Source organism: Pan paniscus, chromosome 21, assembly GCF_029289425.2.
Source record: "Pan paniscus chromosome 21, NHGRI_mPanPan1-v2.0_pri, whole genome shotgun sequence".
Lineage (NCBI taxonomy): Eukaryota > Metazoa > Chordata > Mammalia > Primates > Hominidae > Pan > Pan paniscus.
The window spans coordinates 66,520,492-66,548,149 of NC_073270.2; the positions used below are offsets into that span (position 1 = coordinate 66,520,492).

A 27,658-nucleotide genomic window follows, 5' to 3' on the forward strand; every position below is an offset into this window, starting at 1 on the left:
GTAAGTAAGAGCCACATGTTACTGTGTCAGGGCAGTATTTTAGGGATAAAGAAAAATTAGAACTATTTTAGTCTTCACTAGCATATACACACAAACACACATATATAGTTTCACCATTGATGGAATAATATGCAGCAGATAAAATGAATAAATTAGAGCTAAATATGTCTAAATTCATAAATCTCAAAAACATAACGGTATAGTGGTGAGTGAAAGTAACATGTTTTGGAAGGGTATATGAAACATGATCAAATTACAATTTTTTAAAAACACAGGCTAATACTATGTATCATTACTGGTCACATGCATGTATAGTAGAAATATGAAAACATGAATCAAAGGATATCACCAAATTTGAGAGGTGGAAAGTAGAATGGGCACAGATCTGAGATGTTTTCCATAAAGAATTATTTTCTCTCTGTACCATTCTATTTCTTTAAAAATATCTGAAGGAAAATGAAAAAAATTAATATTTGCTAAGTTGTGGTTTCAGGTCCATGGGTCTTTTTGACATTATTCTCCATACTTTTCTTTATATTAATCTTTCATATAATCAGTGGGGCAAATTTTTGTCTAAGAAAAAAGGGATCCAATTGACTTTTATTTAACTCTTTGGAATAAAAATACGAAGCCAGGTCAACCTGTAAGAATGTGAATCAATTCCCATCTCAGATTCCTCATCACAAAGGCCTAAAGATCATGGGAGTGGGGAAAAGGTTGCACAAAAGGACATGATTTGTTCACTTCATACAAGTTTTCTTTGAAAATAGAAGCACAAGTAAAATCTTTTTTAAAAGAATTTTTTGTTTTAATTTCAACTACTTTTTCAGTGCTGTGAATGTTCCATATGAAATGCTTTTCATGGTAGAAATTTCTTTTTATATTGTATATATTTATGGTAAACATGATGTTTTGAGATATACATGTATGTAAACATATGTGTATATATATCTCACTAGATATGTTACTATACATATAATGAAATTATTACCATGGTCAAGCAAATTAACAAAGCCATCATCTCTTATAGTTACTTGTGTGTGTAAGAGACAGGTAAGAGCATCTAAAATCTATTCTCTTACCAAATTTCCAGTAAAACACGATATTATTAACTGCAGTCGTCATGCTGGATATTAGAGATCTAGACTTATTCATCATATATGACTGCAACTTTGTACCCATGACCTACATCTTCCCATTTTCCCCCCATCCTAACTCTGGTAACTATCATTTTACTTTCTGTTTCTATATATTTGACTTTTTTTAGACTCCACTTATAACTGAGTTTCCTGCAATATTTTTTCTTTTTGTGCCTGGCTTATTTCAGTTTGCATAATATCCTACAGTTTCACCTATGTTGTCGCAAATGGCAGGATCTTCTTTTCTAAGGCTGAATAGTATTCCATTACACACACACATGCACACACACACAGCAATTTATCCATTTACTTAGGTTGTTTTCATATCTTGGCTATTGTCCATGATGCTGCTGTGAGCATGGGAGCACAGATACCTTCATATGGTGCTGATTTCATTGCCTTTGGATGCATATCTTGAGGAGGGATTGCTGGACCGTAAGGTATTTAGCTCTAGTTTTAATTTTTTGAGGAAACTCCATACTGTTTTCCATGATGTCTGCATCAATTTACATTCCCACCAACAGTGGATGGTGGCTCCTTTTCTCCAGACCATCACCAACACTCACATTTCTTGTCTTTTTGATAACAGGCATTCGAACAGTTGTGAGGTGATATCTTATTGTAGTTTTGATTTGCATGTCTCTGATGTTTTCTGATGTTTCTCTGATGTTGAGCACTTTTTGTAAGCCTGTAGGCCGCTCGTATGTGTTCTTTGGAGAAATGTCTATATAGGTCTGTTGCTCATTTTTAAGGAGGTTTTGGGGTTTTTTGGTATTAAGTTGTAGCAGTTCCTTATACAATTTGGATAGCAACTCCTCATCAGATAGATGGCTCACAAATATTTTCTCACAATCTGTAACCTGCCTTTAATTTTGTTGATTGTTTCCTTTGTTGTGAAGAAGCTTTTAAATTTGATATAGTCCCATCTGTTTATTTTTGTTTTTTGTTAGTACTGTAAGTGCTAGCAAGAACAGACAGACAAGAAAAAGAAATATAAGGAAACTAAATTGGAAAGGAAGAAGTAAAATTATCTCTATTTGCAGATGACTTCATTCCATATGTAGAAAACCCTAAAGACCACCCACACCCACACACAAGTGTGTATGCACGTGCATATGCATGTGCATGCACACACACACAGATACACACCCACACACCCCTGTTAGAAATAAGGAGTGAATTCAGTAATATTGCAGGATACAAAATCAACATACAAAAATCAATTGCATTTTTTTACATTAATAATGACCTACCTGAAAAGAAAATCGAGAAAATAATCCCATTTATGGTAACATCAGAAAGCATAAAATACTTAGAAATAAATTTAACCAAGGAAGTGAAATATTTGTACACTGAGAACTATAAAACATCGATGAAATAAATTGAAGAAGACACGAATAAATAAACAGATGTCCAGTGTTAATGGATTGGAAGAATTCATATAGTTAAAATGTCCATACTACCCAAAGCAATCTACAGATTTAATGCAATCCTTATCAAAATTTTCTTTACAGGACTAGAAAAAAAAAAAAACTCTAAAATTCATACGGAACCACAGAAGACCCTGAATAGCCAAAGCAAGCTTGTGAAAAAAGATTTAAAAGAAAAGCTGTAGACATCACAGCTCTTAGGTCAAATTATACTACAAAACTATGGTAATCAAAACACTAAGGTACTGGCATAAAAACAAATGAAACAAAACAGATAGCCCAGAAATAAGCCCAACCATACATGGTCAACTAATTTTCCACAAACGCACCAAAGAATCATAATGAGGAAAGGATGGCCTCTCCAATAAATGACCTTGAGAATACTGTATATCCACATGCCAAAAAAAAAAAAAAAAAAAGGAAATTGGACCCTTATCTTCCAACATGCACAAAAATCAACTCAAGATGGACTAAAGACCTAAATGTAACACCTGAAACCATAAAAGTCCTAAAGGAAAACACACAGGAAGAACTCCATGACATTGGCCTTGGCAGTGATGTTTTGGATATTTCAAGTTAACTCGTCATTCACTGACTCCACATAAAATCCATCCCTCAAATATTCTCAGAACCTGTCACCAAGACTGTGATCACTTCTTTGGGATGCTTTAAAGTTAATTAGGAAAAATAAAACTGGGTTTTACCTTTGAAAAACTTTCTAACTGTACTGATGTGCTCAAATAGATGGACACATGAATGAAAAATCCAGATTTGTTCTTTCCATGTGGTCTAGGTCCCTCCATATGTTTCTCTGGATTTTGCCAATCACTGAATGCACACGAACACTGAATTTACTCTCTATTGCTGTGTAACAAGTTATTTTGAAATGTATTGGCTTAAAACAACAAATATCATTTTTGCAGCTTCTGTGGATCAGGAATCATGAAGCAGCTTAGTCGGGTATTTCAGGCTCAGGGCCTCTCATGAGGTTGCACTGTAGATGTGAGCCAAGGCTGCCGTCATCTGAAGACTGGACTAGGGATGGAAGCTCTGCATTTGGGATCATACTCATGGCTGTGGCCCGGAGGCCTCATCTTTTTACCCTTGGGCCTCTCCGTGGGGCTGCTGCCAACAGGGCCTCCCTAGAAAGAATGACCCAAGAAGGAGAAAGAAAGACCAAGCTAGAAACCACCGTGTCTTTCATAACCCAATATCAGGAATGAAGAAGCACCTCTTCTGTGTTCTTTTGGTCTCGCAGACCAACCCTGGTACCATGTGGAAGGAAATTACACAAGAGTGTGACTATCAGGAATTGAGGATCACTGGGGCACCTGGAGGCTGGAGTCTACAGGTACTTTATGGCGAGTCATGGCGATGGTGAGGAAGCAGCTACTTTCATCACAGGTAAAAACTGATACACAAAACACACAAACAGAGAGAAGCCCTATATTTCTGCTTCTCCTTCAGGGTGAATAGCAGCCACCATTCACCCTACCAGAGAGATGTTCTTTATTTTTTTATTGCTGGCTGGATCTTAGGCAAAATAAGCCTCTCCTGTTTCCCCAGTTGAGGACAATTGAGAAAGGCTTATGTTTGCCAAAGAATATCTCATGCTAGCAACAAAACTTTTAAGGAAATAATTACAGAAAGCACACAACACCCTACAGTGTGCAGAACACAGCCCCTTCCCTCCACCCGCCTCCCCACTACAGAGAATGATCCAGCCCAATGCCAAAAGCACTGAAGCCGGGAACCCTGACTGAGATCTCGGCTTCAATGCTCCTTCCTCAGAGACCTTTCTGTCCCTGATCTTTCTGAGGAGTATACCCCCTTTTTATGGGCCCTCAAAACCCCCTCCCTATGGCGTTTGTTTTAGTTAACAATTCTACACTTATGCATGTGAATTTGTGATTAGCATCCATCTCCCCCATCACAGTTCCATGAGGGCGAGAGCTACAGTTTCCTCCCTGTTGTGCAGGGCACATAGCACAACGCCTGGCCCCGTAGTCAGACTCACTAAATATTTGCTGAAAGTAGAAATGAATAAACAGGACTGTAGCTTCTAGGGGCTTCTGTGGGAGCCAGTATTGCCATTCATACCTGGGGATTATGGGATATTTTCAACAAAAACATGCACTTTGCACAAAGTGAAAGTCAGAGCCTGGAGCCTGTGCAAACGGTGCCTTGAGCAGCTCTACGGCGAGTGTGAGGATGCAGGCAGGGGTCCTTCAGCAGGAGCCGGGGCATCCTGCAGAACACAGGGCCGGGATCTTCAGATGGGCAGCAGGGAGGGGGCTTGGCACAGCCCCATGAGTTTGAGAAGCCTGAGGCATTAAGGTGAGTTTCTTGTGGCGCAGCTCGCCAGCAGTGAAGGGAAGTGGTTCTCTCTCCCCTCATGCACAGACATGTACAATGTCCAGGATCCAGGCAGAGAAGCTTCATCAAAGTTGTCTGTGTTTCGCCACAGCCGAATAAAAGCTGTAGGCTTTTCTAAGAAGGGTTATAAAAGGGAGCAGCCGTGAAGCCCGTGGACAAGTCATCAATTACAGCAATTACAGTAGCATCATAACCTTCCCAGGCTTGCTGGAGGGAGGTCGCTGTGGCCACAGGAGGTGCACCGCGGATTACAGGACTAAAGGCCTTCTCTGCTTCTTCACAGTGATCCATCTCTGCCCAGCACCCAAGTACTGAGTTAACCTACAACGTGGTTCAGAATTAAAACATAAAATGCCAGAGCCCTCCCCCAGTTAGCAGTATTGGTTGGAAACATGTTTAGCAGTGAGTAACAGAAGTCCCAAGAAATAATGGCTAAAACAAACAAGAGTATGTGTCTTCACATAGTAAGGTATCAAGAGGTGGCTGTCACTTTAAATTCACTTTCTCATGGATGCCATCAAACACCAGGTTTATTCAGCCTTCATGCACTGCCATCACCTTCCTATCCACGGACTTTTCCGACATCTTCTGAACATCATCACAAGGGGGCTGCCATAGTTCCACCTGTTGTATCAACATTCAGGGAAGGAGGACAGTGCCAACAATATGTCTGCTCATTTTTTTAAGAGAGGAAAAGACTCTCCTGGAAGTCCACGGCAGCATTATGCTTACTTCTTACTTGCCAGAACTTTGTCATATGGTCAGACTTTAAAGCAGAGAGGTAAGAAAATAAATAATCCATCTTCAAGTCTCTATAGTGGATGGCATCAGAAAAGGGGGCAGGGATGCCTGCTTTATAAGTCATCTCACGTTTTCCGCTGCATCAGCCAACTTAATAATTAATCTACATTGCCCCCCATTTGCATTTTTTGCAAAGCAAAAATGGCAGACTTACACCAGAACCCTAAGGGTACCATGACACCATGCAGGCTTTCATTCATTCCTTCATGCTTCCATTCCCTTATTCATTCATTCATATCACAAATATGTGTTGGTGGCCTCCTGTATTTCAGGCCCTTGCTGTCAGTGGAATACAGCAACACACAAGACAGACGCAGTTGCCTTCCCGCTGAGGCTGGACGTCTACAAAGAAACTCTGGACAGCTATTTGCCAAGGCAATGGGCACTACAGATGAGACGCACAAATGATATGACTCATGGGTGACGCTGGGCAAACCTCGGTGGTTGAGTCCTGTTGGGTTTTCTCATAGGAGGTGAGTTGGAAGCGGAGACCTACAAGTAGGTCAGATAGGATGGTGTGAAAAGAGCCCCACCCAGCCTACAGGGACCACATGGAGCGATAAAGAAAGGAGCAGGATAATTTCTAAGGACTAGAATCCCAGCTTGGTTGGAGTTCAGAGCCTGAGAGCAGAATTTTCTCCAGGACAAGGCAGAAGGAACTTGTGGGAAGCTTCCCCTATCACCCCTGCTCCCCGCACCTGCAGAGACTAAATGAAGATATCTGTTTCTTAAGCACCTGTACTCCCACCACAGCCTCTGGAATGTGATAGGCATGTATTTGATGAATGAATGAATGAATGAATGAAAATGAATTTCACTCAGCTGACTCTCTCTAAATTCCAGCTTCCTGTCTGCCTCTTCTGTTGCACAGAAAGCTTTGAGAACCCAGGCTAGGTTTACCATTTGTTTCTTCTGAGTCTAACACAAAATACATGCTTATTAATAGCTGTGGAATTGATTTGAATTACATGCAAACTCCCTCAGAAAAAGACCCATGTCTAACTGATCTTTGTACCCTTCATCCCTGTACTTCAAAGCCTTGCGCATATGCGTCTTCCATGCACATTGGGTTGGGGAGGTGGTGAAAAAGAATGAAGGAAGCCACACTCAACCCGGTTTCCACACTCTCTCCTTCGCTCCTTAGCAGCCACTGGGTGCATAGGAAAGGGCGGTCTTGTTCTCCCCTAAAGCCCCTGAAGCCCATGTTTATTTACAGCCAGATTTCTGACACAGACAGACCCCTCTGAAGAACCATTAAAATGGGTTCTGAGTAATGAACATCACCATGTAGCAGAGACATCCCCCACTACTTCAAATTTCCTGCCAAAACATGCCAATACACTGGAAGCCAATTTATTCTAAATTACCAAACTACACACTGCAGTTAATGAAAAGGCTATTTCTGAAGATGTGTGCGTGCACACTGATATATTCAGAAGCAAATGACACCCGTGCTGGTGGATACACGTTGGTATTTCACACAACCTCATTTAAAACCTGCAAGGGACTCAGCCTAGATTAACTGCAGACTTCGGCAGTCATGAGGGATATGACTAAAAGCCCTTTGAGAGAGGAAATCCTCTTAATAATGTTGCTCTGCCCTGCTGGGAAGAGACGGGGTGAGCCGGCACCTGCCCATCTCTCTTGTCTTGCCCTCTCCTCTGCCTCACTCTGACAGTGGAGGGGCTGCAGGTTGTGTCAGGTGGTGGGCTCTGTAAGGTCGACAAGAAACCTGGAAATTTAGGTGGCTGTCTTAGACCTATTTCTCTCTATCTAGGTGGGCCAGACTCAGCCTCTGTCCTTCCTGAGCCTGGTTTTCTCTTCTGAAAGCCCACAGCTAGGTCAGCAGGGCCAGCCTGGGCATCAAGTGGAGACCACAGAAGGAGCCAAGCACACACAGGCCACAGCCAAGCTCAGCCTAGCCCTGGGGCTGGAACCCTGAGTCCTGTTCCATGGACAGCATCTGCCCAGCCCCCTCCTTCCCCAGACCCAGTTGGCATCGTTGGCATCCAAACTCCACTTCCTGATCCCAGGCCCTCAGTGCCTTCCTCACACACACACAGACACATACACATACACATACACCCTCTCTCACACACACACCCTCATTCAAACATGCATACACACACACACCTATACACACATTCACACACACACACCTGTACGCACGCACATATACACACATTCACACACACACCTATGCACATACACACACGTACACACATTCACACACACCTATATATACATTCACACACTTACATGCACACTCACACCTATATTCATCCACACACGTCCCTATACATATATTCACACACCTATACACACATTCACACACTTTCTCACACACACCTATGCACACATTCACATACTCTCACACAAACACACCTACACACACATTTGCACTTAATGTCACACACACAGACCTATACACCCATTCACCCACTCACACATTTGCACACTCTCACACACCTATACACACATTCTCACACACACCTGTACACACATTCACACTCGCATATACACACATCCACACACCTACACACATATACATTCACACACTTGCATGCACACTCACACCTATACACATCCACACACACCCCTATACATACATTCACACACCTATACACACATTCCCACACTCACACACGCCTATGCACGCATTCACACACTTACACAAACACACCTAGACACTCATTTGCACTTACTGTCACACACACCTATACACACATTCACACACACGCTTGCACACTCACACACCTATACACACATTCACACACTGTCACACACTCACATACACTCCCCTTAACGTAGGCAACACTGTCCACTACCTCCCCTCTTCAGCAGAGGCAAATCCAGGTTTTGTGGGACCTAAAACTCATACAACTTTTGGAGCCTTCTTTAAAAAGAAAAACAGGCTTAAAAATAAATGCTAATTTAAAATTGGAAAATAAGTCACAATAAATTATGGTAGCCCTTGGAGTTCAGGTTCTTTCTTCTAAGATTCCTTGGGCCTTGCTATCATGAATATGAGTCCCGATTGCGTTCTGGCTTTCCCTCCCCAGCCAGGACGTTCTATGGCTCCCAGCAGCTCCAGCCCTCACAAGTCACCGGCCCTGAGGCTTCAGCTTTGTTAGCCTCGGGGTAAATCCCACTCTGTGATTCCTTCCCTGAAAGTGGACCTTGGTGGAGCTGAACCTCCCCAGATGACATTGGGCCACGCACTGCAAGGAGAACACCATTCTCTGGAGACGTATTCCTCAACACGCACACACACACACACACACACGCATCAGAGTGCGGTCGGGCCTCCAGATCTGGTTTCCTGCTAACCAGTTTGCAGGAAATACAGGGGATACAGAAACCATGTCACGTGACACCATGGGGTTTTACTCTGCAAAATCCAGAATGCAGGAAACTCTACCGGACAAATGGCCCAGATTCCTCAGTAAATAAACATCAGGAGCTGAAGTGGGGAGAAGGGAGGATGCAACAGATGAAAAGAGATGGGAGAAAGAGCAGCCAAATGCACTATGGACGTTTTAGGATCCCAGTGCAAACCAATTAAATATAAATACATAGACATTGACCAGTAGGACGTTTTAGCATTTAATGAATATTTGATTTTGGAACTTATTAACAGTGTTAGGTATGAAATTGTTGTTAGATTGTGTTAAGAAAAAGAGGCTTAATTTTTCAGAGGTGTGGACTGAAAAACTTGGGGTGAAATATAATGATATGAGGGACTTGTTTCTAAATAACCCAGTGGAGGAGGTGGCAGGAGAAAGGGAAGGGAAAGAGGAGCAAAAGATGATTCCAGATCGGCCACATGTTAGTGTTGACACGGGGTGATGGACACAGGAGGCTTTATTGTGTTATTGTGTCTGTTTGAAAACTTCCATAGTAAAAATAAATAACCCCAAAGTGAGTGCTATAGCCTCAGTTTCCCCAAAAGCAGGGATGGAGACAAAGGCATGCAGAGAGCAGTACTGAGTGATAAGGGATGGAACCAGGGACGTGGGCACAAGGCCACTGCCGTGACCACAGCTCCCTCCTAGGTCCCAGTGAACCTTGTTTGGGATCTAACTAAATGCATTTCACAACAGTTTGCTGAGGAGTCTAAGGGGAGAAACACTGATTCTTCAGCTGCCTACCTGCTCAAGGGCGGCTCCCTGAGTGTTGTCTCCCAGCACTTCTAGCTCACACCTGGTGAACACCCAGGTCTGTGCAGGCATGGCACACGGCCATGAAACAAGAGGCACACTAGCGACGAAGGTTCAGAAGCTGCTCCAAACCTGAGAGCAGCTGGCCACTGCAGCAGGGTTGGAATAAGACACACTGCAGAGGAGGTATGCAGATGTGCACAGGAGTGGTGCCAGAGAGAGGCTGGAGACGAGGGCTCCAAACACAGAGTGATGCAGGGAAGTGGAACGGGAATCAGGTTCTGCTACACAGACATGGGTGCGGGGAAGTGGATCGGGATTAGAGCTCTTTGCTTACAAGTAACACAATCAGACTGTGGCTAAACTACATGAAAAAGAAAATTAAAACTGAGAGAATCAGAGGAACAGTGAAAACTCAGGAGTGGTCAGGGACCGGAGCTGTTCTGGTCGTCTAGTGGTGGAAACCTCTGGCCAGACTCCTCGGAGTATCTTCACAGGATAGGCCTGCACTAATCATTCTCCATCCTGGGCCATTCTGTGCTAGACTCTCCACTCTAGGGCCCAAAGCATGGGTTGTGGGATGCAGAAATTGGCTGGGAAAGGCAGGCCAAGGGCTCATTTGTCAGAAGAAAAACGGGGTGCTGTAAATAGAGGAAAGGTAGTGGTTTTGTCGGGCAGTGTGCAGGATAAGCCCGGTGCATTCTAACAGCATTGTTAGCACAGATGAACCCCCACTTGATACAGTTAGAGGAAGGGATACTTTTCAATAATGGACCTTCAGGCTCCCCTGTTTTATTTTTTACTTTTTGAATTTATAAGCTATTAGAGGAAAGTTTAAAAAGCAATATAATAGAAACCCATATCACCAAGATTAAAGGAGAAAATGCCATCATTTTACCATTCTAATGAAACAGGATGGAAAGCTAAACCCCGATTTCTGATTTCTCTCCCCTAACACTCTCTATAAAAATAATCACTTCTGAAATCCTTGTTCATCCTTCCTTGGATTATTAGACTAACAACATATGTATGCATCCATTAACAATATCCACATTTCTTGTGTGTTTTTAATATTACCTGCGTACAATAATATTCTTTCTTTTGCAAGATACTTTTTGCATTTAGAATGCATTTGATACATATTATTGATACATGTTGATATTATTTTCACTGCTGCACAGTGTCCTGCTGTAAATAAACCCACTATTTATTTTTCCGTGACATTTCTGAAAGTCAACTTTCTTCTTCCCTTTTTTTTTTTACTTTGCTACTTCAAAAGGTGCTTCCAGGAACATTCTTGTGCAAGACTGTGTGAGAGTAAGATAGACAAGTGGAAGTGAAATTCTGGGCCACAGGGGATGAACTTGCTAAGAGGTGTTGACAAATTAGTCTTAAATGAACCTGTACTGCATTTTAAGGCATGGGAGCTCTTAGTGGCCCCATCCTTTCCAAAGCTTGTGTGGTTGGCTGAGTAATGTCTTCCAAGGTGTCCAATTCCCAATCCCTGGAACTTCTGAATGCTAGCCTGTATGACAAAAGAGACTCTGAAGCTGGGATTAAGTTAAGAATCTTGAGTGGGGAGATTATCCTGGATAATCCAAATGGGTCCTTATAAGAAAGAGGCATGAGATCAGAGAACCAGAAGGTGATGTGAGGATGGAATCCAAGAGAGAGTTGAGGATGCTGTGGCTGCTGGCTTTGAAGGTGCAGGAAGGGCCATGAGCCAAGGAATGTGAGAAATGGAGCTGGAGTTGCCAGAAAAGGCAAGAACAGGGAATCTTCCTGAGAGGCTGCAGAAGGAGCCAGCTGTGCAACACCTTGACTTTAGCCCAGCGAGACTGTTTTCCAACTTCTGAGCTCCAAAACTGTAAGAGAACAAATTCGGTTTGTTTTAAGCTACTAAATTTACAGCTATTTGTTACTGCAGCAATAGGAATCTAACACAGCTTGGTATTGTCCTTATTATTTTTCTGCCAGCCTGGTAGAAAATGATATGCTAATGTTTTGGTTTGCATTTTCATCCTTAACAGACCAAGCATTTTTGTATCATATGTTCATTGCATATTTAGGTTTTCTACTCTAGAGAGTTCTTGTTAAAATAGTTTTGCCAGATTTTTCTCCCCTTATTATTTTAAAAATTATTATTTTTTTCTGAATATTCTGGATATCAAACTTTATCCCTGATACATATTCCAGATACTGTCTCCCAATTTGTGAAACTGAGTTTAATCATTCGAATATTTTAAATTTTGTTGTATTCAAATTTATCACTTTTTTCTTGAGAAATTCTTTACTATCCCAATGAGTTAAAGATATTATTCTATATTTTCTTTTCAAACATTTGCCTTCCACTGTAGGAATTTAATCCATCTGGAATATATTTTTGTATATGGTGTTATGTAGGGATCTAAATATATCTTTTTCCATATGTCTAGCCAATTGTCTCTGCACCGGTTATTACAGTCCATCCTTTCCCATTGACTTGAGATACTGCTTCTCTCATGCACAAATCCTCTACAGCTGTTGGGATTTCTACTGAGGTTAATCCTGCTTCTTTCTCACAATTGTCTTACCCATCTTTGGCCCTTTACTCTGTTATATGACTTTTAGAATCAGCTGTCAAGCTCTGTTAACTTCTGAGATTTTGTTTAGGATTGCATTAAATCTGTGCTTTATCTGGGGAGATTTCCCACCTTCCTGGTATTACTTTGCTTGCTCTTCTTTTCAGTCTTTTTGGCTGGTTTCCTTCTTATCTCCATGTCTTGCCCTCAGTGCCTCAGCAGGTCCCAGGGCTCCTTAGTTGGAACAACCATCTTCTCTCTCTATGCATAATCACCAGAGCAAGGTTCACAGATTCCGGCATGTTTCACATCACGTAGATTGCTTGTTAAACACAGATTGTAGGACCCCATCCCTGAAGCTTCTGATTCAGTAGGTCGGAGGTTAGGCCCAAGAATTTGTCTAACAAATCAATGCTGCTATTCCTGGGACCACCCTTTGAGAAGAGCTGTTCACGGAGACTTTTTTAAAAAATACCATCTATATACTGATAAATTTTTATGCTCAGCCTAAACTTCATCCACCTTCCTCTGAACTCCAAAATTCCATGTACAACTAACAATGTAGTAACTTTAATAATCACCTGAGACTTTATAGATTCCAGACCTAACTCCTCATTCCCTTCCTCCTACACCACACTCCATATACAGTTGATCAGCAAATCCTACTGGCTGTACTTTCAAATGTATCCAGAATTTGTTCTCAGTTCTCACCACCTCCACCATGACTGCCACTTGGATTATAGCAATAACCTCAAACTTGTATTATGGTTTCCACCATGGTGCTCTTTCAATTTATTGACACACAGAAGCTGTGTGAGCCATTTAAAGCCTAAGTTAGATAATCTCACTCCCTTGTTTAAGAATTATCCAAAGATTCCCATCCTACTAGTGATAAAAGTCAAACTTATTACAGTATCCAGCAGAGCACTGCCTGACTGCACCTGCCTAATTCTCTTGCCTCAAATTCCACCATTCCCACCACACACACCCACACTCCCCACTCCACCCATACTGAGATACCAGTTTGTCATCTCTCAGCACACCAAGCATGCACCTTCTCTGGGCATTGGTGTCATTTTTTCCCCTGGCTGAAATAACTTACTCCAATATCCTCCTGGCTCATGCCCTCACTTCCTGCTCAAATATCACATTATCAGGATTCATTATCCCTGAATTTTGTATAAAAAACAGAAATCCCCTCCACTCTCTCATTTCTCATCTCCCTCACTTTGCTTTATTTTTTCTCCATATGATTTATTAACATCAGGTATACTATGCATAATATTATACACTCCATTAAGTATAAAATTCATTCACAGAATACCACCTGAAGTGTGAAAATTGCTGAATTTTATTTGTCGAATTAATTAAAAGATTAAGTCTTTTGTTCATGAACATGGTACACCTCATCATCGAGTTGAAACTTATTTGATGTCCTTACTAACCTTTTATTATTTTCTCTCTAAAGGACTTCTTTGTCTTTCATTAGTTTTGTTTTTAGCTACTTCTACAGTTTTTAATGTTGTGAATATCTTCTTAAAATATGCCATGGTCTAATTGTATTCTTTATTGTTAGGAATACAACTATTTTTTCATCATTGTTCTTGTACCTGTCTGCCTTGTTTAACTTTTTTATTAGTTCCCATAGATTTTCTGTCAATTTTTAAAGTTTTCTGTAGACAACCACACCATCTACAATTAATGGTATTCCAGTCCTTTAGTCTTTATTCCTTTTCCTTGTTTTTCTGCATTACTATGGCATCCAGAGTAATGATGGTGATAATCAGCCTCCTTCGATTTCAATATGGAAATTAACCCCAAGATCCCAAATCAACCTGACTGCATATTAGAATCATGTTGGGGAACTTACAATAATGCTGATGGCTGAGCCCCATCCACACAGATATTTAATGAGACAGGGCATTAATGTGGTTTAATATTTCCCTAGGCAATTCTTATTCGTAGCTAGAATTAAGAATCTCTTCCTGGCCAGGCGCGGTGGCTCACGCCTGTAATCCCAGCACTTTGGGAGGCCGAGGCGGGCGGATCACGAGGTCAGGAGATCGAGACCATCCTGGCTAACACGGTGAAACCCCATCTCTACTAAAAATACAAAAAATTAGCCGGGCATGGTAGCGGGTGCCTGTAGTCCCAGCTACTCGGGAGGCTGAGGCAGGAGAATGGCGTGAACCCGGGAGGCGGAGCTTGCAGTGAGCCGAGATCGCGCCAATGCACTCCAGCCTGGGTGACAGAGCGAGACTCCATCTCAAAAAAAAAAAAAAAAAAAGAATCTCTTCCCTAGATTATAGAGATTGTACCCCTCCTCCCTTTCTTACACCTAGATGTCACATAGCATAGGTATGCAAACTGCCTTTTCGTTCTCTCTGTTTCTTATTGCACTTGGGGAATTTGTTTCCTTTCTTGCATAATCAATTGTACATTTAAAAGCACATTTGTCATATTTAATATACCGTTTCTTGATTTTGTAGGTAATGGGATATAAAGGTATCTATGCCATCAGATGTTCCAAATCAAAAATCTCTTCACAGACTTCGTTGCATACTGTGTCTCATGACAGGCAAAGCTCTGGGCTGCTGTCTTCTTAAGCAATTATCAAAACCAGTTGAGACACTTGCTACTCTCACAGCAGCGTCTCTCAAACTCCCCTGCACACTACAATAACCCAGAGAAGTTTTAAAAATCCCTATGCCAAGGCATTATGGCCCATACCATTTTAATTAGAATCCCTAATTGTGGGGGCTAAGTATAATCATTTTTCAAGCTTTCTAGGTGGTACCAGTGAGTGGACAAGTTTGAGAACCAGAGGTATACAGCATTCTGGCAGCCTCACTCAAACAGAATCTCCAGGGGTGGCACGGGGCATCATCATGTTTTACAAGCATGTCAGGTGAACATCATACATGCAAAGAGTGAGGTGGTCTCTGAGCTTCTCTGGACCATTATCTCCTTGCCAAGTTATGAGAAGAAGAATCAGCATTGCAGAAATAATGCCCTCTCATTACAGCTTAACCAGGCTAGGTCATTTCTTGGTCGTTTGATTGAACAACTGGAAAATCATTCTTTTTTTGTGCATTGGTTCATTCATTCGTTCTTTTATTCATCAAACTTTTATTGAGCTCCTACTATGTCATAACCTGCTCCCTTATTTTTTTTCAGAGAATTTTCCTCACCTAAGAATGGTTGAGTTATTAATTTGTTGGCTTCTTTTAATCTGAAGCCTCCACATTCATAGCAGAATATAAAACTTGTTCAATTTCAAGCCAAATTGGGATTTTTTTCAAATAAAGAGAGTAAAAATATGTCAGGAACCCATTCCCCTGTTTTGTATGGTGATGCCTTCTGAGTTTTAATGCAACAGATGATGTTTTCTGTGGATCTTGCTACCTGTACATAGAGGCAAGATAAAAGATAAATGGTCCTCATACATAGAGAAACAGCCCTCAGGCAACAGAGAAAAGGGCACTTTGATATGCACCACTTCCTCTTGTACACAACTACTCCAAGCATCTATTTTCACTGACTACTTTCCTGGAGTCTGACATTTCCAAAGGGGAACACAAGCATTCACTTTGTCCTCGCATATTCGACAAGATGTCTAGAAATTCACGCCCACTGCCCCTTACTGGAGCACCATAGAACTATGGCATTCCACAGCTGGCAGGCGATCATCTCATGCACACTCTCCCACTGTGAAGGGAGAAGGAGCTGAACCTCAGAGAGAAAAGCAGATGTGCCATTTTCACATAATCATCAGTGGCAGAGCTGAGATGTAGCCAGGATGGCCCACTCATCCCTTCCACCCCACTGTCAGTTAAATATTGAGGACGGCGTCAGTGCTACCAGCCAGGCAGTTCATGCAATTCCTACCCACTCCTTCCAGTTCAAATAAATATGGTGAAAAGGCAAATAAAACCTGGCGAAGTCCATCCAAAAAGGACTTAATATGTGAGCTGTAAAGCTGTAAAGTGTGTACAAAAAGACACACTTACTATCATTCATAGTTTCTCAGACATGGTCCAGGGCAGGTTAATTTACAGAGTGCTTAAAGGCCAAAAGTTTTGTTTTAAGATGGAGAACTCATCACACATGTTTACCTTCCTTCATTTCCCAATTTTTAATGAAAATAAATGTTGTTTTCTAAATAGGAAAATATCTACATCAGAGAAGGGTGCAACCCACTTATCTGAAATGTCAAGAAATTTACGAAGGATATAGGGCAAGAAAGAGAGGATGCCCTGGATGAGTCACCAAAAGAGATTGAAACACCTAAAGGAGAAATAAGGGATGGGACCACATGCAGCAGCCAGGAGCAGCAGGGGTTCAGAAAGGGCAGGCAGCCCTGAGGCCAGACACCGAGTGTGGGGAAGCACACCCAAAAAGAGGATTTCATAGCTGGCTGGGACCCTGGGAGCACCTTCTCTCCACTCTCCAGCCTATAGACACAGAAGCCACCTTCGAGGAGCCAGGGAGCATCCCACCTGCAGGATGCATTTGTCCCCAAGCTCATCACATCCTCCGCAGGAGCAATCCTAAGGCGGACCCATAACAAGGGTTTCTGACAATAGAAATATGGTTCCTCAACGTGACTGGCACCCAATGAGGTCCCACCTTGTACCCAGCTCCATCTGGGCATGAGGGAGCAGAGAACCAAAAACCACAGGCTCCACCTGAAAGGGCTCTTGGCCCAGCTAAAGAGATGGAGCAGGGCAAGGAATTGCAGTGCAGGAATTGGTATGGTGGACACCTTAGGAAGCTGCCGAGGGGACACCCAGCTGCATGTGAAGGCGTCCGGGAAGGCTTTTCACTGGAGGCGTCTTGAAGAAAGATGTGAGGGGTAATTTAGGTGTTAACCAGAGTTAGGGGCAGCTGTCAGAGGAAGCGGAGCCGTAGGCCGAGTGACTTTCCGGGTAGGGCAGTCAATTTTGACATACCCAGTGCACTCTGAGCACGTGGAAAGGCAAAAGAGCAATCACATAACCCGGGAGAAAACACCCTGAGAAATTGCCCCATAAATTCAGGGATCTACATGTGGCATCGTCCTCATTTTATTCTTTACTTGGCTCACTTTATCACTAGAAAATCCAATGAGGACTTTTATGAAGACACACACATAATTAATGGGGATAACTCATTAATTTACAAGCCAGATAATCGATAAGCAGGTTAATCTACTTAGGCATCTGAAGAATCACCGTGTAGCTCTCTATTTACACTGCTATTTAGTCTCGTTCCACGTCGTCAGCTTTTTGGTGGCTATTAAACTGACAGTGCTGGTCACCACATAGAAAAGCTGATGGATTAATTTCTGCTAACATGATATTCTTCTGGTATATGAATAGCATATTAATGGCCCACAACCAGATGATGGCATTTCCCATCAGGAGAAAAATATATTTCGTGCATTTCAAAATTTCAAATCAATCTTTCTTTTACTCTACCCATCTATTTAATTTTCCAGCTTGATTTTTTTTTTAATGTTTCAAACAAAAAGTGAAAACTAAAACTTTGGTTTTGTTAAAAATAGTTATATACTTCAGAGAGTATTTAGGCTTTTGGGTTCAAAAAGAAAAAAAAATAAAGCAACAAAATGGGATTTGGTGTCTAGAGCTCCCTGTATGTTGGAGTGATTTTAGGTCAGACCCAAACTCAAGTGCCAGTGGAAATCAGACCAATAGTGAAATGAATGTACTGGGCCTATTGGTGGCTAACCGGCCGGCACTTAGCTTCTCTCAGGAAGGCCACCTTTACATGGCTTGTAGCTGTTGCTCTGTGAAAATCCGTTGCAGCTTTTAAAGATTTTCAGTTTTTCAAGAGAAGCCAAACATCGGGTTTTGGCAACTCTATCAGACAGTTCTTAGTTGCAGGTAACAGAATCCAGTGGAGCTGATTTAAGCAGAAATGAATTGATTATTGGACCTTGGGTAGCATATAGCATTTCCAGGAAGACCAGGGAATCAAGCCTGGATACCACGCAGCCAAGGCAATGCCATCACAGGAACCCCTCAGCCATACTATGGAGTGTGCCAACACCTGCTGCCCTAGCAAGTCACAGCCCTCAGGACACTAGGGACCACAACCACTGCTGAGCATCCCAGGGCCTTTCCGCTCTTGCTGGCCTCCCCATGCCAGCTCTCTCCTCACTCTCTCCCGCCCTCCAGGACGTGGAGATTGTCTGCTTGCTGGCATCAAGGTCAACTTCAGCTAGCACCGAGGTCACCTGCAGCACCAGCTACAAAAGAGTCTGGCAAATGTAGATTTTACCTTCCAGGCTCTGTCTTGCTGAAGAGCTGGTTTGAAAGAGGTTAAAGTTGGCTTGAGTAAGCCAACATCCAGCATTTGTCTCAACAACTGACAAGCAAAATTAAGGCTGTGCAACTGAAACAATATTGCTCTTTGGGCTACAATGACTCAATGGGTCAGCAGTGTCCTGCCTGTTCAGTAATAATTTGCAAGCAGAGATCTTATTTCCCGTATTCCCGTGTTGCACAGCACCTCCCACGCCAAAGAAAACCAAAGCAAAGCAGCCCTTGATGAGGAGGGGCCTTCCCCCAACCTGGTCTCCCACAGGTCCTACATACGTACCCACCCCAGACACACAGAGCTGCTTCCTGCTCTCACACCAGACTGAGCTGTGCCCAGACATTTCCCCTAGCACTAACCAACTCTTTCAAAAATACATTTTTCTCTAAAAAGAACAAGTTTAAACAGAGTTGACTCATTTTAAGAACTGTTTAGAAGATAACCTTGTGTTTATTAATTATATATTTGCAGAAATTGGAGGCAGAAGGTTACCAACATTGCCTGGTGTCCAGCCAGGAGGTAGAGCGTGGTGGCATCCAGAGCCTTCCTCCAACTCCTGCCTGGCATGGTTTTTATTCATCTTTGTGTTTCCAAGAAACTTCTCAGTGTCTCAGGAGTATTAGGCACTCAGTACGTGTTTGGTAGTTACATGAATGAATGCATAATGACTAAGTGAGTTAATGGATGAAGCTAATTGTCTCTCCCTTTTGTTTTTCCAGAGCTTTCCAAGGTGAAAGTGTTGGTCACTCTTTCTTCATCTCAGATTTAATCAACTAAGAAGGCTGCAAATTGAACATCAGTCCACAAAACTCAGGAGTACATGAAAAGCATTGTGCCTTATTTTTAACTAACTCAAATTCTATGTCAGTCTCCCTTTTATGCTGGATGTTGGGGCTAAATCTCAGTGGGTTCCTTATTCTGCCAGACCTGTGTCCAGTTTGGGGGCTTCACGTAGAGCCACCCCATCACAGGAGAGGGAAGCGTCTTGCTCTTGGTTGCCATTGCTCCACCGTCTTGTCTTCCGAGCTTTGATGTTCACCTTCCTTTTCACCACTCGGAAGCTTCCTGCCATGATACATTGAGACCTCAATGTTAATGCTAATTGGGGTTTGGGGTTCTCATAAACTCAGAAGTCCAGGAAAATCGCCTGCTGCCTCCCACAACACGCTGAGGCCATTCTGGAATCCTACCACTTACCCGGAGCCTGCTGGCCTCAACTGTTTTGAAGTCTGTGTCTGGGCCATGCAGGTAAATGGGAAGATGCTCTGTGGCCATAAAAATACCCGAAGTCCCACCTAAAGTTGATGCAGGGTCTTCTGCATTTCATTGCTAAAATTGTTCTATGATTTCTATAGTTTTCAGCCTACAGTCAGGGGCCAGGACTTTGCACCCTTGGTAAACCTCAATCTCTTCTCCTTCCTGGCTTCTACTCCTTTCTCCCTCAATCCCAAATCAAGGCCCCTTGATTGTCTGGAGGTAGGAAAGCCTGGTTCTGGCTCATGATATAGTCTACATCATAGCCTTTGACATCTCATGGATTCACTCAACAACCGTGTATGGATGGGGCCACCCAATATGTGCCAGGAGTTGAGGACACGCAGGGTTATGATGATGAAATAGATAAGGGGCCCACATTCACGGACCCTGCAGGACAGTGGAGCTGTGGACCCAGCATGCGAGTAAAGACCCAGTGAGCTCACCAGACAGATCATTTAAATCAGGTGATAGGACAGAGAAGAGCGGGGGCTGCATTAGTTTTGGTGGCAAGAAAAGGATTATCTTCTGAGAGGATCCACAAAGTAAAGAGGGCCGGTATGACTGGGTAGAGTGAGGACCGTGGTTGAGGCAGAAGATGGAGCTCTTTATTGAGCTCTAGGGAGCCCGTCGGATGGGACCTACGGGGCTTGAGGGAGCCTATCGGATGGGACCTACAGGGCTTGAGGGAGCCTATCGGATGGGACCTACGGGGCTTGAGGGAGCCTATCGGATGGGACCTACGGGGCTTGAGGGAGCCTATCGGATGGGACCTACGGGGCTTGAGGGAGCCTATCGGATGGGACCTACGGGGCTTGAGGGAGCCTATCGGATGGGACCTACGGGGCTTGAGGGAGCCTATCGGATGGGACCTACGGGGCTTGAGGGAGCCTATCGGATGGGACCTACGGGGCTTGAGGGAGCCTATCGGATGGGACCTACGGGGCTTGGCGGACTTAATTTTAAATGTGGAAGAAGCCATTGCAGAGCCTGAACCTGAGGTGTGGCATGGTTTGAGTTACTTCAAACCAAATTTATTGAAATCTCTTTGCGTAAAATGCAATGCGTAGATCTTAAGAGTATAGTTCAATGAGATTTGATAAATGTATGCACCAGTGTAACAACTCCTCCAGTCAAGATAAAGAAACGTCCCTCACTATTTCCTCATGCCCCTTCATAGTCAATATCTGATCCACTCAGCCTAGGCAACCATTGATCTGCTTTTATCACCATAGATATTTGGGTATGAGTCTTTGTATGATCAGCTATTTTTATGTTGCTTGGGTAAATATTTAGGAATAGAACTGCTGAGGCCAAGGATAGAATATTTAACTTGATTGCCGACTGTTTTTCTCAAGTGGTTGTACCACGTTCTGCCTCCACCAGCATGTGTGAGTTTCCAGGGCTTCTTGTCCTTGCCAGATACCGGGTGGTTGCATGCCGTGTCCCAGGGGCTGTTGGGAATCACAGTAGCTGGGCCCAAGATGACTCTGAAGGACTTTACATTTGCCCCCATCTGTGGGTCCTCCTATGCCAGTGTTTCCCAAAGCATGGGCCATGTGCATTATTCTTTCCAAAATGATGTCATGTGGTGCATAGGAATGTCATGGAATACAATGGAATCACTCTGGAAGGAACTTTTCCCTTCTCAGGTGTTGTTTGAATGTTCCTGATGTGATCGAGGAGATTAACTGCTACTTAACATCTCTGCACCGCTTGCTAAACTCCTTGTTAAAATTATGCTTTTTATTTTGAAGGAGTTCTAGATTCACATGCGTTGTAAGAAATAACAGAGAGATTGCATGTACTCTTCACCCAGTTTCTCCCAATGGTAACATCTTGCGAAACTATGGTGCAAAATCAAAACCAAATCTCTTTTTATAACAAAGAGAGGGTTCCCACCTCAAGCTCAGATCCTTCCCTGTGTAGCTAGAACTTAGTAACAGTGTTTTATTATATTCAGTTTCAAGGGTTACATTCTATTTATAACAAATGATACTAGTTTTCCCTTTACAATAATGATAACATTTTATTACTGAGTAAATTGATTTATGTTTAAAAATTGAGTTATTTTAAAGAATATATTATATAAATGATTGTGCTAGCTGTATGAAAATGAAAGTGAATGATACATAATTGAATTTCAGGAAACACTGAAAACACTGAAGCTACACTATCAAATGGAATACTTTCCAGACCCTACTTTTTCTACATTGAACAACTACTATGAATCTGATACATCATGAATAAACCCATCAATTCACTGCATTTATGCACGCAATCGATATTTATTGAGGGCCTTATGAATGTAACGATTTTTCTGGACCTTGAGGATGACACAAAGATGAAACAAATCAGACAGATATCCTAAATTCAAATAATGCATAGCCTTGCAGGGAGACATTCATTCACTCCATGAATATTTATGAGCACCTGGCAGGTGGCAGGTGTGTTCTAAAAATGAGGAGGAAGCAGCAGAGGCCAGTGGAGTGCAGCCGTTTGGGGGTTCACGTGTCACTGGTAAGACAGACAAAGAGCAGGATTCATGGCATTTTCTAGGAAGATGACAAAACTTCATGGAAAAGTAAATGCTTGGGGAGGAGACATGGGGAGGCCTTGTTGTACAGGCAGGTCAGGGATGGTCTAGCTGAGTAGGAGGCACCAGAGCTGAGGCTGACATAAGAGAAGGAGCCAAACATGCAAAGAAGCAGTGGGAAAGTGCTCCAGGCACAGCAACAGCAAATGCCAAGGCTGTGAGCTGGGCATGAAACGGGTATAATTATTACACAGTAGCTCTAATTCAGGAAGGAGGAAGGGCCAAGTGTCTGGAAGATGCAGAGGTTGGAATATGGAAGGGAACAGGCAAAGCTGGAAACAGTCTGAGCCCATAAAGGCTGCACATCAGCTCTGCAGCCATCGGTGGAGCTGAAAGAGACAGGACAAAGGCTCATAGGAAAGGCAGGACCTGTCCTGAGCTTGAACAACAGAGACGACCTTGAGAAACCTATTTGCAAAATGCTTCAAGCATAAATGCCATTTCCTACTATAACTTTCCATAGCAGGCTGAATTGAATCCCCCAAAATATTATCTTCAAATCCTAACCCCCAGTATCTATGAATGTGCCTTTATTTGGAAACAATCTCTCTGTAGATGTCATCAAGTTAAGATAACATCATACAGGATTAGGGTGGGCCCTAAATCCAATGATGTCCTTTTAAAAAGCTGGACACAGAAACACAGAGAGGAGAATGCCCGTCTAAAGTGGAGGCAGAGCTTGGAGGGATATGCCTACAATAAGCCAAGAAACACCAAGGATTTCTGGAGCCAGGAAAGAGGAATGGAACAGATTCTCCCTCAAAGCCCTCGGAAGGAACCAACCCTGCCAGCTCTTGACTTCCAACTTCTGGCCTCAAGAACTGAAATAACACATTTCTGTGGTTTTAGTCCCCCAAGCTGTGGCAATTGGCTTCAGCAGCCCCAGGACGCTAACATAGCTCTGATTCCCTTTGCAGAGCTGGGCAGGGATTCTGCCACCTGAGGGTTTGGCATCCAATTCTTCTGTGAGATATTTACTCTTAGTGCCTTAGGTGCCAATTATTGTCTTTGATTAATTTCAGGGCCTCAAATTGTGAACCCCTCAGTTTTTCTAACAATGCCCCTCCTAACCCCAGTCAAGGCCAGCAGTGTTGAAGGGTTCATTGGGAGGAGACCTGCACTGGCTGTTTGGACTATCAGCTCCACCAGTGCCTTCTGTGGCCTGTGCTTTCTTAGCACATTTTTAAAGAAATAAGCTATTGAACTTGTTGAAATAATAAAACAACCCAGGAATCACCTGATCCAAATAAACAAACACCAATTAACTGCCACTGTGGTGGGCGGATTCTAGGATGGTCCAAATGCTGCAGCCTTCTGAAATTCACATCCTGGAGTGATCTCTTCACAAGTGTGGGATGGACCTAGTGACTGGCTCCTAATGAGCAGAATATGGTAGAAGGGATAAGATGCTGCTTCTGAGATTGGGTCATAAAAAGGCTGTGGCTTTTGCCTTGGGCACTCTCTCCTGGCCACATCCTAAGGCAGCCTCACAGACAGGCTCACTTGGTCAGGAATGGTGGCCTCCCCACAGACACATGAATGAGCTTGCAAACAGACCCCAGTCAGCCTTGAGGTAACTGCAGGCCCAGTAACACCTGGTTGCAGCCTGGTGAGAGACCCCAAGCTGGAACCACCTAGCTCAGCCATACCCAGATTCCCAGCCCATAGAAACTACAAGATAATAAATGTTTGTTGTTTTCAGCCACTAGGTTGTTGGAATAATCAGCTATTCAGCAATAGATACCCAACGTCCTCACTGTGGGGCTGCAGAGTGCTTTGAATACCAAAATGTTTATTAAAGAGGAAAATTATCTTGGATGAGCATTGATCAGATAAGGTCAGATTAGGGTGCTATACTTCATTCATTCATTCAGTTAGGTACACTTCATTCATTCATTCAGTTAGCCAGTCAGCCACACTCATTCCTTTATTCATGCTGCTATGTGCCAAGTATTGTCCTGGGCACTGGAGATAATGAAAATAAAAACAGCCCCTGTCCATAATGACATCATAGTCTAATGAAGATGACAGGGCATATTTAAATAATTGCTTTTGTGAGATAAACGCTAACATATGTTCAGTCACTTTTTCAATCAACAGACATTTTCTGAGTGCTTGCCATTGTGCCAACCTTGTGCTAAATGCTGGGCTTAATACCATGGGCAAGACTGGCCTGGGTCCTTTTCTCGTGGAGGCCATGGTCTGCTTAGGAATCACTTCACCCTCCAAGTACACACAGGGAAAGAATAACTGCTCTGTCTGGTCTTAAGGGAGGGCTTCCAAAACGAAGTTCTTGAAGGAAGCCTTGAAAAAAGAATAGGAAGTACTCTTGTTCCAGTAGTTCTGGCAGAAGAATGGGAAGGAAATTCCAAGGAACAGAATGTGTGTTACTTGGAAGCATGTGACAATGTGGTGTGTCTGTGTCTGCAGTCCAGCAAGGAGTTCGACCTCGCTGAATACTTTGCCTCTGATACCACAAAGAAGGGTGCTTCTGGATGTTTACTGCAGCAAGACTTGCAACCCTGGACACTAAGCTACCACCTGAATGTTCGTGGGTGCCTGTTGTCTACTCAGGATCCACACCATGGGCACCACTGTCCCCAAGGAGGGAAGGTAGAGCCCTCCCAGGGTTCTCAGCCTCAGCATTACTGACTCACTCTGTTGATAGCCTGTCCTGTGCAGTGTAGGATGTTTAGCAACATCCCTGGCCTCTGCCCACTAGATGCCAGTAGCTCCCCCTCCCACATTGTGACAACCAACATTTTCCCTGGGTATCACCAAATGTCCCCTGGGTGGGGGCAAAATTGCTCCCAGGTGATAATCACTGCTCTTTAGAACCAACATATTATTAAAAGACCAGAGAAAGACATGATCTTAATTCCTAATTCTATGTACAAAAAAGAAAAGTGAATGTATGTGCATGCCCATAGCTATAGGAATTGATGGCTAAGGTCTATGGAGCACACTCTTATGCTCCCCAAGGTTAAAGAATTTCCATGAGGAGACAGTGGTGTGACAGAGACACTCAAAGGAGGGTTTAGCCTCTTTCACTCAGTGTACTCTGCAATGATTAAATTGATTATAATAAGAATGTTTCCATGTTATCAGTTGTTTAAAGAAGTTCAAATATGCCCTACTCTTATGGCCAAAGGTATTTGTAAACATGTCAAAAATGGCTATGGAAGGTCTTGGCAGAAAAGACAGGAAAAGTTAGAAAGTATATGTGAGTTCCCTGAGACGGAAGGGAGAAAAACAACGCCAAACTGAAGATAAGTGTATCAGTTATTGCCTACATGCCAGGAATACCATATGAGAGTTTAAGAAGTTAAAATAGGTCGGGCGCAGTGGCTCACACCTGTAATCCCAGCACTTTGGGAGGCCAAGGTGGGCGGATCACGAGGTCAGGAGATTGAGACCATCCTGGCTAACATGGTGAATCCCCGTCTCTACTAAAAATACAAAAAATTAGCCGGGCATGGTAGCAGGCACCTGTAGTCCCAGCTACTCGGGAGGCTGAGGCCGGAGAATGGCATGCACCTGGGAGGCGGAGCTTGCAGTGAGCCGAGATCATGCCACTGCACTCCAGCCTGGGCAACAGAGCAAGACTCCATCTCAAAAAAAAAAAAAAAAAAAAAAAGAAGATGTTAAAATGGTAGTAAATGCATAAATCAGAAAAGCAGGATAAGAAATTACCTTGGGAAGGATATGTTGTTATTTTCCAAATGTGTTTGTTTTAAGAGATTGTTCATTGCAAAGCAGAAATGCAGTGAAAAAAAAAAGGAAATAAGCTAATTTTAAGTCATCCACGATAAATTACAAAGGGAAAGATCAAGGTTCAGACCTAGGACAGGTTTCAAGGCCAGCATCTGTCTCTAACTCACTTGCCTCTGGCACGGCCATCCTGTCTGTCTGGACTTTCTCTCTAAATGAAGAGCTTGTCACTCAGTGTCTCTAAGGAACCTTCCTAGAGCCCTGATATTGAAAGAGTCTGAGTCCATGGCAACCAATCCTCCATCTAAACCTGGAGTCTCGGTGCAATTTAGAAAAGGCCTGTTCCTGTCCTTGGAGGAGTTTGTCCAAACCAAGATTACCCAATTGGAGTTAGAGCAAAGGGCTCAAAGTACAAACAGGAACAACAGGACATTTACATGCAGTCCCAGAAAAGCTAAGAATCAAAGTTGCCCAGGAGGCCAAAGCCTTTCCTACCCACCTTGCTCTTCTCTCCCATGGACAGCACCTTTACGAGCTGTGACCCAGAGTTTGCAGCTGAAACCAATTTTGAAACCCCAAACTAAGCCTCGTCTTCTTGCTCTTGTATTCATGCTTTCTTCTTCTTGGAACTTACTTCCCTTGTTGAACTTCTAGAGAAGTTGATGGTATAGCAGCTTGAGTTTGGTGTCAGAGTGTGCACACATGTGTGGCGGAAGTGTGCAGGTGCCTGTGAGCAATTAGCTTCAGTTCTGCAGTTGGGAACGCCAGTGGGTGGCACAGGTGTGGAGCTGCTTTCCATTCCTGCCTGGCCATCCTGGGTGTGCCTGGACTGCGAGCTCTGATGACCTGACTCTTACCCTGGAGTAAGACAGGTCTGCTCCCAGCTGGACCCATGGGAGGGGCCCAACAGCCACCTTGTGAGACAGCTACAGCTCTGGACACAGGCTCAGTCCCAGCAGCTGCTCTTTACCCACACACAGACAGACACACAAACACACAGAACACACACACGGAAACAACATACAAACATGTAGAACACACATAGGCATAGCATACAAACATACATATACACAGACACAACATACAAACCTACAGAGCATGCTCAGAAACAAGACACAGAGACACAAATACAAACACAGACACGCAAACACACAGAACACACACACAACATACAAACAAGTAGAACACATAGGCACAGCATACAAACATACAGATACACAGACACAACATAGAAACACACAGAGCATGCACAGAAACAACACACAGAGACCCAAATACAAACACAGACACACAAACACACAGAACACAC

The 27,658-nt window shown here is 43.1% G+C and overlaps 1 long non-coding RNA gene across 1 annotated transcript in view; it reads left to right on the top strand.

The window, feature by feature from the left end:
* LOC117977184 (uncharacterized) overlaps nucleotides 1-26,425 on the top strand; it is a 78,626-nt gene extending 52,201 nt beyond the window's left edge. The window contains exons 5-6 of the long non-coding RNA XR_010111027.1: nucleotides 2,654-3,973; nucleotides 19,508-26,425. This is a non-coding gene — a long non-coding RNA (uncharacterized LOC117977184). The remainder of the gene's footprint in view (nucleotides 1-2,653; nucleotides 3,974-19,507) is intronic.
* Nucleotides 26,426-27,658: the final 1,233 nt, after the last annotated feature.